Raw genomic sequence first — 19,850 nt, 5'->3', positions numbered from 1 at the left:
TGCCTCACAGATGGCATCCTTACAGATGTTCAACCAATTGCTGGTACAGCCACTCACTGGGCCTTCCAACCCCTCGGCCTCTCAGCACCTCACTGGGCTCAGACCTCTCAGCCCTGCTTGGGTTGCCAGACCCCTCAGTCTGTCCTCTGGCTCCTCTGGGCCATTGGACCTCTTGGTCTTGCACAACTGGTCATTGGGCTACCAGGCCCTTCAGTCTCTCTCTCGGCCCCCCCTCCAGGCTGTCATCCCCCTTCTTGGTCTCTTGTCCTGGACCCTGTTAGGTCTTCACTTTCCTGGCCACTCTCCAGGCTCTCAGACCCATCTGGTCCTACACTCTACTCCCTGGCCCCTTGTTGAATCACTGGATGCACGTGGTCCCCAGTCTTCACTGGCCCCTCACTGAGCCTCTAGACTTGCATGGTCTTTCCTGCCAAGTGCTTCTGTGTTGGGGTGTGCTCCCCTAGCCTTCCCCCTCCACGGAGTAACCCACAAGGTAATGGGAGCTGAGGATTTCTAGAGCCCCATCCTTGCTTTTCCAAGGAGTGGCCCTATCCCGGAGGCTGCCCCATCACAGGCAGCCCCACCATGCTAACCAGCTTCAGTAAGATGCAGTTTCAGGTCATACCCAAGACTGGTCTTCAGGCCTTCCCAATCTTACTTGTCCTCCCAAAGGCTCCCCATTAGATGTCCTAGGCCCCTCCTGGGCTGCTAATTGCCAGGCTCCCTGGCCCTGGCTCCATCTCCTGCCTAAGTCTTCCATCCCTGCCGCCCAGCTCACTCTCAGACCCCTTTCCTAGACCCCTCCTCAGATGGCCTAGCACCAGCCACTGTCATCCTAGGCTGCACACTCTTTAACCCCTTCCTCTTGACTATGGCCACAAAAGGACCTTCAGCCTCTCCTAGGCCATGGCCCTGCATCAGGCCAGTCAAGAACTCCAGATTCTCCCATGGCAATCTCTGCCATGGCCTAGGTTCATCCTTTCACCCCTCCTGGGCCCTGGACCCACACAGGCCAGTTGAGATTCCCAGGTCAGTCCTCCAGCTGTCAGCTCTAGCACCTCTGTGGGTCGACCCTCTTGGGTCCTTCTATAGATCACTCCCTCACCCTGGGCTTGCACTGAGCCCTCCATAGACCTCCCCTGGGCACATTCAGGTCCTCCTGGGCACACCAAAATAGAACAGTTCCCAACAGGAGGGACTGAAAAAGACCTAGCACAACCAATAGCTTGGTGGCCTGGACAGTCAGCTATTCCAGGGTGAGGTCTCTCCCCCACCCTTTCCTCTTAAACACAAGATGCATTTATTGACAAAAGTTGGTTGAAAGTGGCTCATTTAAAAAAAAAAAAAAAGAGTTCAATTTAGATAAATCAAGGTTTTTTGACAACAGACCATTTCATTTGGAAAATTCTCAACCAGCCCTACTCAAAAACTCTTTTTTGCTTCCAGGCAAAATGCTGGCTCCATTTATTTTACAGCTCCTATTTGCAAGTAATCCGTGACATTCATCTATTTCTGTGAAAGGGTGTAGGAGAAAAGGCTGGGCTCTGTCACTTGACTTAGACTTAAGTTTTCTCCTTTTCTGGCAGATACAAAAGAGGTAACAACTCCCTGGAATAGGCACCTTGGTTCTCATTCTGCTGTTCAAGTAGCTGCCATCTTAAGATGTGAATATGTGGCCAATAAATGGGTGCCCAGTGTCAGCTTTCCTCCATCCAAATCAAGCCGTGTGGTTAGATAATGTTTGGGAACATGCATCCCACCAATATTACATCCTTTATTCCATGTTTCGCTAAAGGACGCTCTAAAAGAGCAGCTGTCACTTTGGTGCCAGCATGGATAAAAGCAGCTCTTGGAAGGACACGCACATTAACTGGCAGAAGCTCAATAATTACCTTGGATCATAAGCACTTGGTGTGTCAAGATTTCAGCATGTCACTCACAGGGAATAAACAGACCTCCCAGAGCTTCCCCATTGAAAGACATGTCAGATCTCTGCCAGGATACTAGTTTCCAACCCCCAAAGTGCCAATCATAAATGGAAATTTTATGTCCAGTGCAGCTGGGAAATGTAGGTAGCAGGAAGATCTTGCACGTGTTTAACTATGCTGCTACACCTCAAAACGACTGTGAAAAATTGCTGCTATCTTCTGCTCCGAGGCAGAAACTGATTCTTCCCAGAGCGCTCCCTGGCCTATTCCCATCCTATCATCTCTCCTACCATAGCCAGAGATCCTTTGATTGGCCCATGACCCACTGCTAAGTTTTCAATCAAGCACCTTTGTACTTTCTTTCCTGCTGTCCATCACACTTCAAAGAAGTGCCCTGCGAGTGCCTGCACAACCAGCTCATAATCTTACTTTCAAACCCTCCTGAGAGCTTTTCTTTGCCACGATACCTAGAAAAAAAATCTTGACCGTGTGAGTATGGCATCGACCCATATTGTTTCACTGCCTCCTTTAACTCCCCCATTCTTCTGTCTTTTCTCGTGCCCCCTTAGGGTGGCAAGCTCAGTGCAGCAAAGACTGTCTTTATGTTGTGCAAATGGACAGCATCCAGCACAATGGGATGCTGGTTCAGGATCCCAGGTATTACAATCATAAACATAACAGGAATCTCCCCCGGTAGGCCCAGCATGGATTCTAGCTAGCTACATTGCCATTTGTAGCAAGGAGACACCCACTTGGCTCTGAAGAAGGAGGAGTAGCCACCGACCAAGGTAGAAGAGCAGACTTCCACCCTTACCACATGCAAAGAAACCACTCTGATACTCGCATCTGACCTCCTGCAAAACACACGAGGAGTCCACCAAGGCATTCCTGCATCTGGCCTGCATGATTGACTTAGATCGGGTTTTACAGCAACACCCCCAGTCTTGATTCAAAGGTTTCAAGTGGCTGAAAATCCACCACAGCCTTTAGGACTTTTGTCTCGGTGGTTAATTGCCCTCCTGTGGCTGCTGAAACACTGCCCTGTACTTTTAGCCAGAAGCTACCTAGCTTCAGCTTCTACCATTTGTTCTTATGGTGCTGCCTACTGAACCAAAGAGCCTCAGAGATATGTTCCTGATGTAGATATTTATAGACCATAACTAAGCCAGGTTCCTTGATAAGCTAATTAGATTGAAGTTCCTGTTAGAGCCAAACCTACATCCTCGTTCAGTGGTAAGCATTACTGGTGGTCAAGTTTAAACACATAGGAGGGTCTGGCTGAACCAGGGTCCTCATGGGTCTAGACCAATATAATTTTTAATTTTGGGTAAGGGGAGCCGCTACCTGGAAGCGTGCCCCAGTTGTTATGATATACAACTATTAAAAGCGCATGCTCCTGTAGTGATACAAGTTAATAAATCACTGTAACGTTAGCCCTGAATAAAACAGTTGAAGTTGCAATGGTTTTGCTACACCGGTGTGGTTACCAGAGAATGGCCGTGTCTACACGAGACGCATTACTGTGCAGTAGACTAATCTACTACGCAGTAAAGCGTCACTGTCTACACATGCAGGTGTTTACTGCGCAGTAAATTAGTCTATTGCACAGTACATTTACTACCTGCATGTGCAGTAGTAAATTTACTGTGCAGTAAAACCAAACAGCATTAACTGCACGTGTAGACAGGCCCAGCGCTGACATAATTATATGGTGGTATCACTTGATTTCAATGAAATTCTTATGCCTACCTTTTGCACGCCTACAGGTTCTTTTAAAAGAAAAGTTAACAAGCATCAACTATGTACTTGCCTCCTTAGGGGCATATTAAAAAGGGCATGAGGCATCTCTGTAGGATGCATTGTGGATAACTGTTGTTACTATTTGTTCTATATGGCTGTATAATGTATTGCACCATGTTAGCACCTCCCTTTTGCCCCCACCCTTGCTGGTTGAAAAGGGCACCTCAAAGCAACCTCTTCAGCTCTTCCCAAATACCGAGCCCATTCTATTTTCTATTTCTTTTGAAGCCTCTAGAAACGATTGATATTTTGGGCCTATACCCACAGAGTAGTTTCCATTCCTTTTACCAGTTGCAAGTCAATGCTGGTCACCATGCCATAAGCAACAATGTGAAATGATCAGAATAAGTGAGAATGAGCAATGAAAAGCAGACTTTTGAAGAAAATGACATTGGGGAACATGCAATGGAAAAGAGAAGAGAGTCTCCGACTCACCAGGAAGAACTCAACTAAGACCAGCAGCGATTGAGCTCACATTAGAGCAATGGGTGACAACTCAACAGTTTCATTCCAGGTCTTGGTTGCTCTACATCTTTATCACAAGAGTCGCCACATGCCCATGGCTGGCCACAACCACAGAGTCATCAGACAGGCCTGATTTATATTTGCTCTGGGATTATCAATAAGAACAAACCAAATGAGATAGAAAAAAATAAATTCATTCCAAAACAAACAGGCCCAACTCAACATTTGAGACCTAACAAATTAACTATGGAAAAAAACATGAGAAGCGATATTTTAATAAAGCAGAAGTGTCTGGTTTTGATTTCACAGATGTTAGAAATGTATACAATCTGGACTGAAACCGGGCTAATCTAAACCGTATACACCAACCACGATCTGGACTCTTTCTGAAACCCTCTGATTCAATTCACAGCTCGTTTTTCTAGTTAAAGTTGAACATGCTTTAAATAAACCTGGGGTGGGGGGAGGAGGATTTTGGTCGTGCGTAATGTAATTGGCTATTAAATAAGTCCGCACGTGACCTGCAATAACATTCTATTTATTGTAATTTGTAAAATGCGATTTGTCTTCTTAATAATTAAAAAGCTATTGCAATAAAGTCGGTATTCTGAGCGTTCGCTCATTTGTTAAAATCTCATTTGCATCAGACTGGAACAGTTAGATTAGCATGGAGTCACCATTACTGCATTTAAATGCAAAACCAGTGTTGTGTGGGGCATTGCATTTCTTCCCTCAGTCCATAGGAGAGGAAAACTATGGTTCTGAGCACATGGGCAGCACTCTAGCAAAATCAACCTTAAAATGGATAAATTAAGAGGATTTTCCCATCATACTGAACTCCTGCTATTCTGTTCATCCTTCCTCCAGGCCAGCACATGCTCCAATGCTGACTATAGATAGATGCTTACAAGGATTAGGTTTTTGCATGTTAATTTGTTACCAGAAAGGGGAAGGCTTGTGCAGTTGTTAGGGCACTAGCCTGAAGCTCCTAAGTGACTTGGGAGAGCGGCTTAATCTCTCTGGACATGCCTACACCTCATCAGCATCGTGCTCTACCTACTCTTCCTATCTACTCTACCTGCTCTTCCAAACCCAGGAATGTACCAGTAAAGATACTCCTGCTTGGGCATACCAGAGACCAAAGCCTCAAGAGCAGCCGCAAGGAGATGCAAAGAGCATCTTTGCTGCTCTATTTCTAGGTTTGGGGCGAGTGTGCTCAAGGCTACCCCGGCTGGCATGCAGCACCATCACAGTATACACCTACCCTCTTTTTTTCTCAGGTCACCCTCTGAATAGCAATGGGATAATTATTCTTCCCTACCTCACAAGGTGTTGGGATGTTACAGTAAAGACTGTGAGGAGTTTGCATGCTACCACCGTAGCAGTAAGCATCAGAGAGAAAGAGAGAGAAACCCTTTTGAGCCTGGGTTGCTTTTGCTAGAAGAAGAAATTTGCAGTATGTGCCAATTATGTCCGTCTGATCCCATCCTGTTTCATTGCAAAGAATGTGCACAAAGCCACAGGAACAAATAGGTGAAGTTTCTTTGCTCTCAGTCCCAGCCAACATTTTGCCCAAAGAAAACTGTCACTCCCAGAAAGACAACACTAAAGTAGCTATGGTCTTCTCTTGGCTCTTGCGGCTGCAGTGGTGGCCTTAGGGTTGTTGGGGCCCTGGGCAAGAGAGTCATTTGGGGCCTCTTAGAAGTACTCAGGTAACTATTAACCCACCACAGTTGTATAGTGGACTTTTTTTATATTCTTTGGGGGAATTAGAGAAATAGTTGAGTGTTAAAATGCAAATAGTTTCATAGAAGAAGGGTTGGATGGGACCTGAGCAGATCATCTAGTCCGACTCCCTGGCCTTGGCAGGAATGAATACAGGGCTCTTATGACCCCTCCTAAGCTTAAACTCAAATGACCCCAGCTAGGTAGTTATCAAGCCTCCTTTTAAAGACCCCTAAGGTAGGAGCCAGCACCACTTCCCTTGGAAGCTGGCTCCAGACCCGGAATAGAGTCACTTCCTTGCAAAAACTTCACCCACCCCCCAAAAAATGTTGCAAAATTTTGGGACCCCCTAAAGCGTGGGGCCCTGGGCAGTTGCCTGGTTTGTCCTCCCCAAAGCCGCTACTGGTGGCTGCTTTCTGGGTCTGAAGGCTACAATCCAACCAGTGCTCCAGGAACCGGATTCACAGTCAGCATCTTGGAAAACCCTTTTTACTGCCCTGACATAGCTCTTACACAGACCTTCCATGTGGCCAGTGTTTTGGGAAGGGTCTTCAATTGTTTCAGCCACTTTACCATCAAGGAGCTTAATTGCTTCTTCCATTTAGAACGAAGGGTGGCTAGTACACCCTTCTGCTTTCACGAAACCAGTGACTATCAATCAAAGGTGCACTTACTGGCAGCTACAAACAACTTCCAGCATAACGAGCAACGGTGTATGTAGACAGGTCGATTCTAGGTAAAATTAGGCAAACGACAAGAAAACAATGTATGGCCCCAATCCTTGTGTGGGAAGAACCTCCTCCCACAGCCCGCTCTGCTGAAGCTCACCAGGGCTCTGCGTAGGAGCGGAGACTCCCCCAGACGGATGGAGGCGGAGGCGAGATGCTAGTCCATTCCACTTACACTTTTCTTGGTTGACTTCAGCACATTCTCCCTGAACATCAATCTCAGCAGCTGGAGTAAACTCAAAGGGAACCAGACAGCTTATTACAATCCCTCATCCAAACGTATCACCCTTCCCAAAAATCAGGCAAATGCACCAAGCTTTGCAAAATGCCTAACTTAATAGTTACTTCTTTTTGCATATATTCTTCCAGCACGTGGGAGCTTAAATTCATCCAGCCAGATACACGCTGCCATAATGCATCCCAAAAGCACAGCTCTCCACTCTCCTGTTTTTGTCACAGCAAAACTTGGATGCAGCCAACAAAACAAAATGTTTGTCACGGCAGGTTTCTGAGTCTTACTCCTGGAGCCCCGGGGGCAGAGGAAACCGTGCCTAGAGCCTCATCCCAGAAGCCAGCTGCGCCTTTCCTATAGGTCTTCATCTGGGCTAACCATCCAGTATCTGGATCTGGGACTGGTGAAGCTGGATGTACACCTTTTGTCAGCAGCTGGGCAAACAGTTAGGGCTCAGTATTAGGAAGAATCCCAACACGGATCAATAGACACTAAACTTGATCCTTTTTGAACAACGGCAGGAGACACATAGCCAATGGGGCAGATGCAGCACGCTCCAGCCGTCAAGCCTCAACTCTCCGCTGGGTAAAGGTTGCGGGGTCCCACGGCCCGTGTCCTGCTACTACACACCACAGGTTTCTCATTAAACTATTTTGAGTGGACAGTCTACTGGAGCTTCCTCCCTCCCAGTGCTTCACCATCATCATCCACTAACCCTTCACCGAAAGACTCATGGAGAGACTTTTCTAGGCAGTGCCAACAGGGTTGAGAAGCTGGAAGTCAGCGATTTCCATGCAAGCTGCCTAGGTGTGATAGTTGCACGACTCTCGGTCCTACTTAGGTGACCAGGCAGCCCTATTTATCAATCCGAGGAGGCCCCTATAAAGGTTGGCGGGAAAAGGCTCATGTCTCACCGACTCCTGGCTCGTTTCCCACAATCAACAGGATCTCCTTCTGAAGTGGGAGAAACGATTGCAACAATGGACAGAAACCAACCATCGGATGCTGGACCGCTTGTACACTACTCGACTCGACGGAAAACCGAGCTTTTAGAAGAACTGCGTTCATAGCAAAAGAGCTACACAGGTATCAAATAGATACCGCTGCCTTATCCAAGACTCGACTCGTACCGCCTTGGCTGACAGGAGGAGGGAACGTAGACACCAACTGGGCACTTTTTTGGAACCCTACACATGGAAACCGATTTCCAGGAACAGTAGTAGTCATACTCAAATACAAGCAACAGTCATTACTCATAGAGCAATTTTTCCAACTACTTTCATAAGACAAAGTCCAGCTGGTAGAGTCCCAACATAGAACAACACTTGTAGGATAGTGCTATCCGTGCATTGCACCAATGTATAATCAAAGACTGCATTGCACCCGGCGGCCTCTTCCTCTTTTTGCCCCGCATAAATTGATATATAGACATTTTTATAACGCAGCCAGCCAAAAGCTGCTCTCACATTCCTAACATGTATCAGCATTTAAAAAAATTAAAAGATATATGATATTTCATTCTAAATAGGGCTATAAAGATCAACTATCCTGCAAGCTTATTCATTAATTTATAACTAGGGGTGGAGATACAGAGGCCAAGTTTGATTCAAAGAGGCATCCAAAAATTTGCCCATTATTCGTTATAAACTAACAAACTTATAGGATAGCTGATCTTCACAAGACTCCTGGGATAGATTATCATCCATCTTTAAAACAAGAGTGCTGAAACAAATCAGAAGGTTTTCCAAGGTTTCCTCTAACTTCAGTAATACACCAGTGAACATTGGAATATTTCTGATGTTTTAAGTGAACTAGAAGGATGATCCATCTTACTAAGCAGAATGGGAAGTGACAGATACATGTTCATAGGTCTTTAAAAATTGGCAACGTGTCTTTGTTGCACAAATGTAAAATAATCTATCAACACCGATTCCAGTGCTGTGGAAATCTGAGAAGATATCTGTTTAGTTACAGGCCCCAAGCTGTAGTATCTCAGTACCCCACGCATTAACGAACGTACCCTTCAAACGGTCCTCTGAAAGCTATGGGAGAGAGTCATGCCCATATTACAGACTGGGAACTAGGTCACTGTGAGAATAAATCATCGTTTCCAATATGTCTATTATTTCTAATAAGCCAAGAGACCTCAGTTACATGACTTGGGGTCTTGGGGTGCTGCCAGAGATATATGCTAGATTGGGGGATGCCTACCGGTCCCCACTCTGCTGAAGGGGTATGGCCAGGTTATTGAGTTGGCCAGAGCTCACGATTTGCAGGCACTTTAGTGAAGTCACAGAAAAACCAAAGGGTTTACAACAAGGAAGAACAAGTGATATCAAACAGAAAAAAAAATGATCAAATGCTGTGACACCAGAGTACGGCAAAACTGAACTGACAAAAGCCTTACCCTACATCCAGACTACCACCTCGCCGTCTTAAAAATGTCTGTGAAAATCCCCTGCATCACAGCTAGGTCCCTCCACCGGGGACCCCCAACCCCCCTCTCCTCTCCTCACCGGGAGCCCTCTCTAATGGTCACTGCCTCCACGACATTGCATGCAGCCTCCCCCCACTTACCTTCAGGGGAACCAGAAAATCCTCTACAGTATTTAATAGCATCATAGGAAATGAGGGTTGGGAGAGAGCTCAGGAGGTCACATCTAGTCCAAGCCCTGCTCCAAGCAGGACCAGCCCCAACTACACCATCCCAGCCGAGGCTTTGTCTACCCGGGTCTTCAAAACCTCCAAGGATGGAGACAGCACCACTTTTCTAGGTAGCCTGCTCCAGTGCTGCGCCACCCTCCTAGTGAGAAAGTTTTTTCCAAATATCCAACTAAACTCCTCTTGCTGCAGCTTGAGCCCATTGCTCCTTGTCCTGCCACCACGGAGAACAGCGGAAACAGATCCACTGAGAAGAGTGGATCTGCCTGTGAATCTCTGACACCAGCTATACTCATTAACTACTTAGACGTGTCTTTTCCATCACTGAGCAAAAAGCTGGGAAGATACGAAAAACAACCTTTTCCTTCTCAAACCCCGCTCTCCCACTGCGAACAGCGTGAATTTTGACTATCACAACCATGAGGATTATGCAAGATAATTAAATGGTCAGACACAGGAGGAGATGTAAAAAAAATAAATCCAATTATTTTTCATTGAACTAAAGCAGGTGCTTTCCATAAATGCAACTAACATGAAAAAAAGAAGGGAACTGAAAAATGAATTCAATGAAACACGTCTTTTAAAATAGCAAACTATTTTACTTTGCATTTTCACTGCAGAAGCCTAAATGGGAACGGCAATTTCCAGACACTGCTGGCAAAACTGATATTTAAGACAAGAGCATCTGATGAAGTGAGCTGTCTCTCACGAAAGTTTATGGCATCTCTGATACAATTAGTTTATAAGGTGCGTCTCCACCTTGCCTTCCACTGAAGGTCCTATGTAGATCAGAAGAAATGCTAAAATCTAAAACTCTTGGTTTATTAGACCAAGTGAGACATTGCAAAAAAATTATCTTTTTCAACGTAGATCTGGAAGTGCATAGATTTTATACAACAGAAACACTACAGAATTACTTCAGGACAGAAGGCATCCCGAAGGGTTAACAAAACGCAAAGCAGGTGCACGGCTCCTCTATCCGACCAATCTAAAAAAGCTCGTTTAGCTACACCTAATTGCTATCCCCGTGCTAGTGATCTACCCTGAGCCATACAATACAGCTGCCGGAGTTGTGATGCACCAAATCTGCTGCAACTTCGGGCCAGAAATGTTAGTATATGAAAATATCTAAAGCGAACTTATTGTATGAAAGCCCAAAAAAGATGAAAGCAGTGTGTGGTTCTCAGAGACAAGTGTTTCTTGTTTACAAAGACAGTTCCTGACTTTGCACAACTGGAAAGGATCTTATCGTCTCTCCGCTTCATCTCCGGGATGTACACGAGAGGGCAGTGTGCTGTAGGCTCAGGGGATGAAGGAGCACAAATTAATCACCCGCTGCAAGTGAAAAGTCTTGCATTAGCCCCAACCGATTAAAACTTCTCTCGAGAACTAATTGTACAGACAGAACAAAAGCTGCCGAGGAATTCAGCATCCCTGTGTTTTAAACTACGTGCCACTCCAATGCTCAGGAGCTTAGATCTTTTTATCCCATTGCAAAACTAAACCCATTATCCATAATTCTCAATAGTCACATTTTTCAGATATTGCTGTATTGTAGCTGACTTCACGTTAGACAGAAACAGGCTCTGTTGTTCCCACAAATATTTTGCTATAAGATAGAGTCATGCAAAAAAAACAAAAAAAAAGATTTAAGTGTTCACGGACTTGCCGTATGGTGCTAAGGACTTCCAACGGTTCAGAGGTGCAGTTCAGTTTGCAAAAGCGATCCAAAGTTTGCATTCTTAAGCAGGCTGATCCAAACCTCTCTGGTCAGCAATATAAATAGTTACAAGCAGGGAAAGAGGGAGCAGCACCAGGGATGAGTTTGTAAATTGGTCATAAAACAGGTGTCAATAGTAAAGTTGTATTACTTGTCCAGCAGATGTGAAAAATTAGCCCTGAAGGGATTGCCCGAGGAGAACTGCAATAGGGAAGGCAAGAAGTAGGAGGCACCTAGAGAGAAGATATGTCTACATGGCCTGAATCTAGCCTGAGTTACAACAGTTTAACTCCTATTTAACTCTTCTGATACACCGATTACCCCGTATTTTCCCTGCTCTAAATGATTTCTGGCTCCAAACCGGCATCGTTCTGCTAGCTTTGATACGTTATTGGCCTTCCACTTGGTGCGTAAGCTGCACATGCCTTGCCCCTCGTCCTTGAGCTCGCCCAATCGCCCTGAACTGCACCATAGCAAAGCTTTTTGTTTTTAACCTGTCAAGTCCCATTTTCAGGCCTCACGCAACGGGTGTTGACAGCAGATGCATTCCTCACTCCACATTCCTTGTTGATTAGACTAAGACGGTTGGCCTTTCCCCTTTAGGATTTTCACCTTCAACACCTTGAAATATAAGCGAGAGAGGAAATAACTCCCTGTTCATTTGCTTTAAAAGAAACACATGTGCAATTTTCTCAGGCCAGGCACATGCTCTGCTGCAGATTTGGTATGAAGAGCTTCATACGAGCACAGCTGTATGCACCTCCACTCACCTTTTGCATCGTAGCATTCAGCATCCTAAAGGGGAAAAGCCAACCAACCATCTTATCTGTCTAACCACCTTGTCCAGTTATCACATATTCCTTTCCCTTTCTCTGTCCTACAGCAGCAAGACAGAGATGTGCAATGGTCACAGCACGGGACAGAGGATCAGGACTCTGGGGTCTTGTCCTGACCCCCACGGACGGAGGCCCCGGTCCAGCACTGCGATCTATTTGCACGGACTGCCCTGTTTGCAGAGACACCCAATAAACTAGATGACTTTGGGCAACCCAACATTTCTTTCTGCACCTCAAATGGGCTTCTCTATAGGCAGGGAAAAAAACTTCAACAAAGCATTCATTCAGATAAGCAACTGCCTACAGGTGCCAGCTATTACGGTTCAATACACATCATTCTGAATTATTTAGCTTGAAAAACACTTTTAACCCTATAAAGCCTTGAGCCTTAATACAGGCATAACCTCTCAGCTATATAAAAATCCTTCGTCCTTAAAACACCCTGCGAACTTCATGAACTCGTTCAGGGTTACAAATCAGTTCATCCATACATGCCACATACAGAGGGATATTCATGTCTCCCTTGCCAGTGCTTTAAAGCATATTACCATGGAGTCATTATATCATCATCTATACTTCACAAGATGTTTCAAACATCTGTTTAGATTTAAATGTAAAAGAAAAACACACATTAATCTGCTTCTTCCATAACCCGACACAGAAACAGATGAGCATCAGTGATTTCTAACTAATGATGAATGTCATAGCTCCATTTCAACTGACAATGCTAAGATATCACTTCCACCCCAACTGCAGCCAAGGAAAAACAGAAGTAAATCACACCCACCCTCCTCCCACTTCCAATCCCTAGGTAGAGATTCCCAGTCCCCAACTCTCCTGGCCACAGGAGCAGCAGCAGCAATAGTTTCATAACAACACTGATATATCATCTTTCACGCGCGTTCCCAAAGGGACTCAAATGGGTAACAGATGAAATCATTTCACCTTCTTGCTTGAAGGCAGTCACCTCTGATCCGCAAGTCATTGAACAGCATACAGCTAATTAAGATAAGAAGTAAAACAACACCCTATTGAGTAATAGCTGCGGTAGGGAAACAAAATGGAATTAACCATCTGAACTTGGCTAAGACCGAGCAAGACCAGCATCCTGCCTCTTGCAAGCAAAATCACGGATGTTTCCCATTTACCCCCTGAGGCCGAAACTCTGTTTTATACCTGGTCTGAACGAGCATCACCTGACCCCCTAACAGCGCTGTCCTTCGCAAGCATCCCTTGGAGATCTAGCCCAATATTGACCACCTCTGACCGCGCTGAAATAAGGAGAACAAGTAAGATAAAACAATGTAGGTCATATGAATGCAGGTATTTGGGTTGGTCTAATAAAAGATATCAGATTCACCCAAGGAACCTGGTCTTACGTGCACTTGGGGGAAACGGTTCTTTGGGTAAATCCAGTATTTTTTATTAGACCAACTCAAATATTTGGAAAAATTGTTCCTTGCAAGCTTTCGGGCACAAACGCCCTTCATCAGGCTGAAGAAGAGTCTGCAGATGGTCTGTGCTCTTCCTGGCTGGAGTGTAAAGCAGCCAGAGGCCAGTATGTATGCAAGGATTTAAGAGTAAAAGAAAATGGAAAAAGTGCTGCTTTACCGCTCCATCCAGGAGTCTAATAAAACATATCGGATTTACCCCAAGAACCTTGTCTGCTTATGTCCTTAACGCGGCTATAACCTACCCCCCTGAAACTTCGGGGGGGGGTAGTTTTTTACGTAAATCAAGAATAGAGTTGGATCAAATCTAGTAATCGAGCAAATCTGGATCACATCTAGGAAATATTAACTCCGTCCAAAAAACAGGGATGCTTCAAACAAAACATTTCTGCTATTCACTCTCAAGTGGCTTCTGTCTGTTTAAAAACTGACCCCCACTTAAAGAAAAAACCAATGCACTCAAAAAGTTAAGTGACTTCAAAATGCAACCAAACAGTCTATTGCGAGTCAGACTAAGTGTTACATGTGCAACTCCAAATCAGAGGTGTTGGCATTTTTCTGTTAAAAAAAAATATTCCTTTCTGAGTTTTATGCAAACTGATGGTTTTCTCGAGTTCCTGGTTCAGCAACTGAACACCAACATGTGTTACTCACCTTGCCTAGCCAAGAGCAGCCATGTAGATAAATTAAGGAGGAATGCGGTAAAAACAGCATTCACGACATAGCTCTACATGACATGCCATTAAACCAATCCTGCAGGTAGCTGTGCAACCTGCATTTCACTTCAGGTTTCGTCCCAGGCATTTTATGAAAGGACTAGACACGTTAGGCTGCTAATGTTAATCTCCAATGACAGCAAAACTCACGTTTCTGTCAAGCTGGCAACAGACATCTGCTTTAACGGCTTCCTTTCTAAAATACAGAAAGAGAGCAGACTGACTGAAGAAATGTCACTGCGACACGTTTCCAGACCACGGACACAAATAAGTCTTATCACCTCCTTTTAATTCAAAGAAACACCAGCCCATCCTGGGAGACTGCAACAGCATTTGCAAATCCAAAAATGCTCAGAGTTTAAGGCCTGCAGGGATCATCGGTTCATCTAGCCTGTGTTTCTGCATCACACGGGGCACAGACTTTCACCAAGCGTGCTGTGCCTGAACACTTGCGTTGAACTAATATTTTAGGGCTGTTGGTTGTAGCCGTGTTGGTCTGGGGACACAGGCACACAGGGGTCTTTGGGTAGATGTGATCTCTTTTATTAAACCAACTAAATAGTTGGAAACACTGTTCTTTGCAAGCTTTTGGGCACAAACGCCCTTCTTCAGGCTTAGGGAGAGCTTGTGCCTGACGAAGGATGTTTGTGCCCGAAAACTGGCAAAGAACAATTTTGTCCAACGATTGAGCTGGTCTAATAAAAGAGATCACATCTACCCAAAGATCCTTGTCTGCCCATGTTTAACTAAAGCATCTCAGATATTTGGGCTAAAACATTTCTGTCGGAAAGTTTTGAATACATCAAGAGACGGCAATTCCACCGTTTCTCTCTCACACCTCCTCCCTTTCAAGTAAATTATCCTCAGTTTCTGATTTAAATTTTTCTGGCTTCAGCTTCCAGCCATTAGTTCCTGTTATGCCTTTCTCCACAAAGAAGAGTCTTTAGTACTGTCATGGGGTCGAAAGGTCCTGAGCAGGCAGGGCTGGACACAGGCATGGGCAAACCAGACGGCTGTCCAGCACCCAGACAGAAAGGGGGGCCGAAAACGGTAATTTTTTCCTGTTGTCCGATTATTGTTATCATGATCTCTGGCAAAGGGGGGCCCGATACTAAAAGTTTACCAGGAGTCTCGGTACAGGGCTGTGAGCAGGCTGTACCCAAGAGATGCTCCTATGGCAACAGGGTGAGGCACCCCTGGACCGGTAACTAATGAAAAACTCCCAGCACGTTGGGAAGATGTGCTTAGTAGCTGCCTTCCTATTGGGGAGGAATTCTTCTACATTGTTAAAATCTTCCTAATTGAGTGGTGTTTGGCACAATGAACATGACAGAAGACACACGCATGCATGAGTGGTCCTGTAAGAATGGCTGCATTGGGTGCATAATTAGACCCATTGGCGACGTGTGCCCCCTGAGATTGGCCACGCACCCCCTGGAAGCACCAGCCGTGAACTGGAAGCGCCGGTGGAAGTGCTGGTTTTGCCACTGGTGGTTCCAGGCTCGGCGTTTGGCCCTTGGGGACCCCCCACCCCTCCCGGTTGGCGATCTGGTGCCCCCCCCAACTCGGGAGGCACCAGTCGCCCATGCTTAGACCAATGGTAAGGCAAAAATGAGGTATCTGAACAAAAAAGACTTGACTAGTACATCCTTGTCAGACTCCCAAGAGGCAGTTTCATGCTATTCCATGAACTATAACACTCATATCGCATGTTTTCAATCATGGCATCCTACCCCAAGGATTCATCCCAAAATCCACCTCCCCTCAGTGGGGGCTGGGTTTGCTACAGTACCAAGTGTTTTCTCCCAAGCCACCCCACCATCTTCTTTCATTATGGTAAACCAGACTGAGCTACTTAGGTCTCTCGCTGTAATGCATTTTCTCCAGACGTTGCCTCGTTCCTTTTTAAAACCATTTATCCCTTTTAAAACTAGCACCACATGCAGTTGGTGTGTCAATAATGTCGCATGCAGTGGTAAAACCATCTCTATACCCCTTTTTCCCTTGGCCCAAAGATCACATTAGCTTCTTTTCCCCCATAACCTGACTCTGAGAGCTCATGGTTGGTTGCTCACTCATTGTGTTCCCCGAATACTTTCCAGAGTGGCTCCTTTCCGGGATACAATCTACCACTCGTTACACCTGGCTTGCCATCCTGAGTCCTAGGTATATAACTTTGGATGTTACAGCATGCATCATTCAAATGAGCCCAATTGGCCAAATGATCCAAATCACTGTCGTGGATCCACAGGCAGAAACACTTTAGATGATTTTTGGAGTCCCATGAAGGCTGTTGGGGGGAGAGGCTGTGTGCAACGCTTTGGAGGCAATGACCATTGGAAGGGCTCTGGGTGAGGAGAACGAGGATGGAGGTCCCTGGTAGAGGTGTGACTGAGGGGAGGGTGACTCTGGGGACATCTTCACAGACATATGAGGGCTAGGTGGTGGTCTCAATGTGATTTTTGAGCAAATTAATAACCTGGGCATACCCGTTCCACAGAGTACAGGACCAACAGGCGTACACAAACCCAGGATATACCTCTGGGATCACCCCGACACTCCAGAGTTTTGTCGCACACTCCAAAGACCTTTGTCATGAATGCCTTCCTCATTATTGCCCCCTCCGGTAATCTTTGCATCACATGCAAATTTTAATAACAGGGATGTTATAGTTAATTCCAGGTCACTGAGCTTGGTACCGATTTCTGCAGACTCCCACTAGAAGCATCCCCATTCGATGATAACTCCTTAAGGACAATACTTCTTCAGATCAATCAAGCAGCTAAGCTAAACTCTTACCTCATATAACATACCTCTATCAAGCTTGTATAGCATTACTTTTCTAATCAGCATGTTGTGTGACACCAAGTCAAAAGCAATCCAGACTCATGGCAGAGGTGATCTCTTTTATTAGACCAACTAGATTTTTGCAAAAAAAATAAAATAAAATTGTTTTTAATTGCAAGCTTACACACCTGATGAAGGGTGTTTGTGCCTGAAAGCTTGCAATTAAAGAATATTTTTTGCAAAAATCTAGTTGGTCTAATAAAAGAGATCACCTCTCCCATGAGTCCAGATTACTTTTGCCACTAGACCAATACAGCTACAACCTGGATCCCTGACACCAAGTCAAATGCATTTCAAAAGCCTGACTATATTACACGTACAAGGATACCTTCAGAAGTCAAATTTAATGTCAAACAATGAAATCAGGTTTGCTTGACAAGACCTATTTCCTACAAAGCCGTGTGCGCACAAACAAGGCGGCCATCTGTGAAACTAAAATAATTTGGTATTACTCTAGTCTTCACTATAGGAAAGCTATTTTGGAGGAACTGGGCGACCAATCAGGGAGGATAGCTGACTGCTGTGTTAATTAGGTGTTTGGTAAGCATGTTCTACAGAGGAGACGGTGGTGGTCTCCAGATACCAAAGGTAACAGCCATTCATCTAGTACTTTGCAAATACAAAAGGGAAACAGGAAGAAGAGGAGTCTCGAGTGCAGGGCACTCGAAGCTAAGGGTTTGGTGGGTCCCAAGAGAGGATAATCACTCCATAAGGGTCTTGCAGAAGTGCAGCCATTACAGGTAATTGCTTCAAGAACTCTGAAAATTGAAAGGCAAATAACATTATTTTGGCATTTCTCTTCTGCGGGTCAAAGAATGCGCTGTTGATTTCTCCAAAGGAGTCGGCTCATGGTTCGAGTCAGTCACCCATCAGCAGACGGTTTCTTTAATTAATTTCTTCATCATTTGTCTCCGATGAAAAGCCAGCGCACACAAGCCATAGCTGCTACAGACACAAACTAGTTGCGACAGGCCGTGATACCCCCTGCCAACCAATTAGTCACTCAAGCCACATGCTTTTATTTCTGTCCCAGGCTTGATGATCAAAAGCTCGAAAATTTGGGGAGACTCCCCAGCTTCTCCTGCTTGCCAGTTGCCCGCAGACATTTGCAAACATTCAACAAGTCTGGTGAGTAAGAGAAACGGTACTCAAAAATGGCCGTGCGAGCCCTTTCGCCGGGGATTCTCTTGTGCATATTTATTCTCACAAGTATGTGCTACACACTGTTCCTTTCCCACACAATGTTCCTGCCAATGCAGTCTTGCTCATCTCATGTGGTTGGGGAATAAGCAAATAAAGGCATTTGAAAACACCAGTAGAGCAGATCAGCAGATTCTCTGCGGAAGGCTATTTGCTGAGATGGAAACTCGCCCCTTCCCAGAGCTTGAGGCTGTTGCATCACGAAGTCCCACGTTTAAGTGATAGATAGCTCTTGTGCTGACCCTTCTGCAAAAGGGCAAATTTCACTACGTTGAGCTCCTTTTTTTTGCTGTATTTTTATAGATATACTAAATTGAACATGTTAGACATAATGTAAAGTAATAAATACCAGGCAGGGAACATATGAAAGCTATCACGTGCATGGGTGAAGTACTTCCCCGTAGCTTAATTGTGCAGCCAGAACTTCACATGCCTCCCAAAGGCTCTGCGGTCACTTGAGAACGTGACAGAGCCCTGACTTTAATGTGATGAAAGGAAACGGAGGGTTCGGATGACAAGTATTTTAAAGTATTTCAAATACTTCAGAATTCAGGATTTCTCAGGACATATGCAGGCCTTTTCCTCTTCTATGCATTAGATCTACGATAAGAAACAGCTGGGAAGTCAAAAGAGCTCTTCACAGGAATAGGATTCTGCCTCTAGGGAGCAGCTTGTGATAACCAGAATTTGCAGACGGAGACAGAGGGAATATATATGGCTCAAACAATAAAGGCAGCCTTCTTACTAAGGAAATCAGGATTCCTTTTTGCATAAACCAAGACCTGCAGAGCATTCACACCATCGCGCTCATGCAAAATGGTGCAATTCACACTTTCTGGTAGATCTTCCAGCTGCAGCAACCCTGCTGCTACTTTCTACTGACTTGAATGAAATGCTAGTAGAGTCCCAGGACATGCAATGCCACAGGTGCATCCTCCCCAGGTATTGATGGCACAAATCAGGGACTGCTCTGTTATTAATTATACGGTACAATGGACAGAGCGCTGAACTGGGATACCAGGGACCTCTTTTCTATTGCCGAGTCAGACACGAGGGGCACACCTACCCGTTCGTTAATGCATTTTTGCTAATGCGCATTAAATTCAGTATCTCCATTGTGCGGTACTAGAAAAAAGTGCATTAGCCTTTTTAATGTGCATTAAAATAGGCTAATGAGCATTAAAGCGCACATGTAGATGCACCCCGGATAGCTTCATTGCTCTGCACCTCAGCGTCCACATTCATTACAAGGGAACAATTATACTCATCCTATCCTGTAAAAACATTTTCAGACTTATGGACAGCAAACTCAATGGTCCAAACTCAATTTTTTTTAAAAAAACCTTTATTTCTCACTAATTTCTTTTCAACTAACATTTATCAAACAATCACTCAGTCTCACAAATGAAAAAAAAAAAAAAAAATCAATCAAGCTCCAAAGGAAAGAAAACCCAGGCCATTTCTAATACAACAGCAGCAATTAAAAGTAACTCCATGGTCATTTTTCTCCAGATCATGATAAACGGGAGCAAGCCATTTAA

At 45.0% G+C, this 19,850-nt stretch overlaps 1 protein-coding gene across 1 annotated transcript in view; it reads right to left on the bottom strand.

The window, feature by feature from the left end:
• The window catches only part of ZNF469 (zinc finger protein 469), a 365,046-nt gene that overhangs the window by 285,622 nt on the left and 59,574 nt on the right, over window positions 1–19,850 (bottom strand). The window lies entirely within an intron of this gene.

The sequence above is a fragment of the Alligator mississippiensis genome, chromosome 10 (assembly GCF_030867095.1).
Source record: "Alligator mississippiensis isolate rAllMis1 chromosome 10, rAllMis1, whole genome shotgun sequence".
Classification (NCBI taxonomy): Eukaryota; Metazoa; Chordata; order Crocodylia; family Alligatoridae; genus Alligator; species Alligator mississippiensis.
The sequence above is the reverse complement of the archived record's forward strand: the minus strand, read 5'-3'. Positions and strand labels throughout refer to the sequence as shown.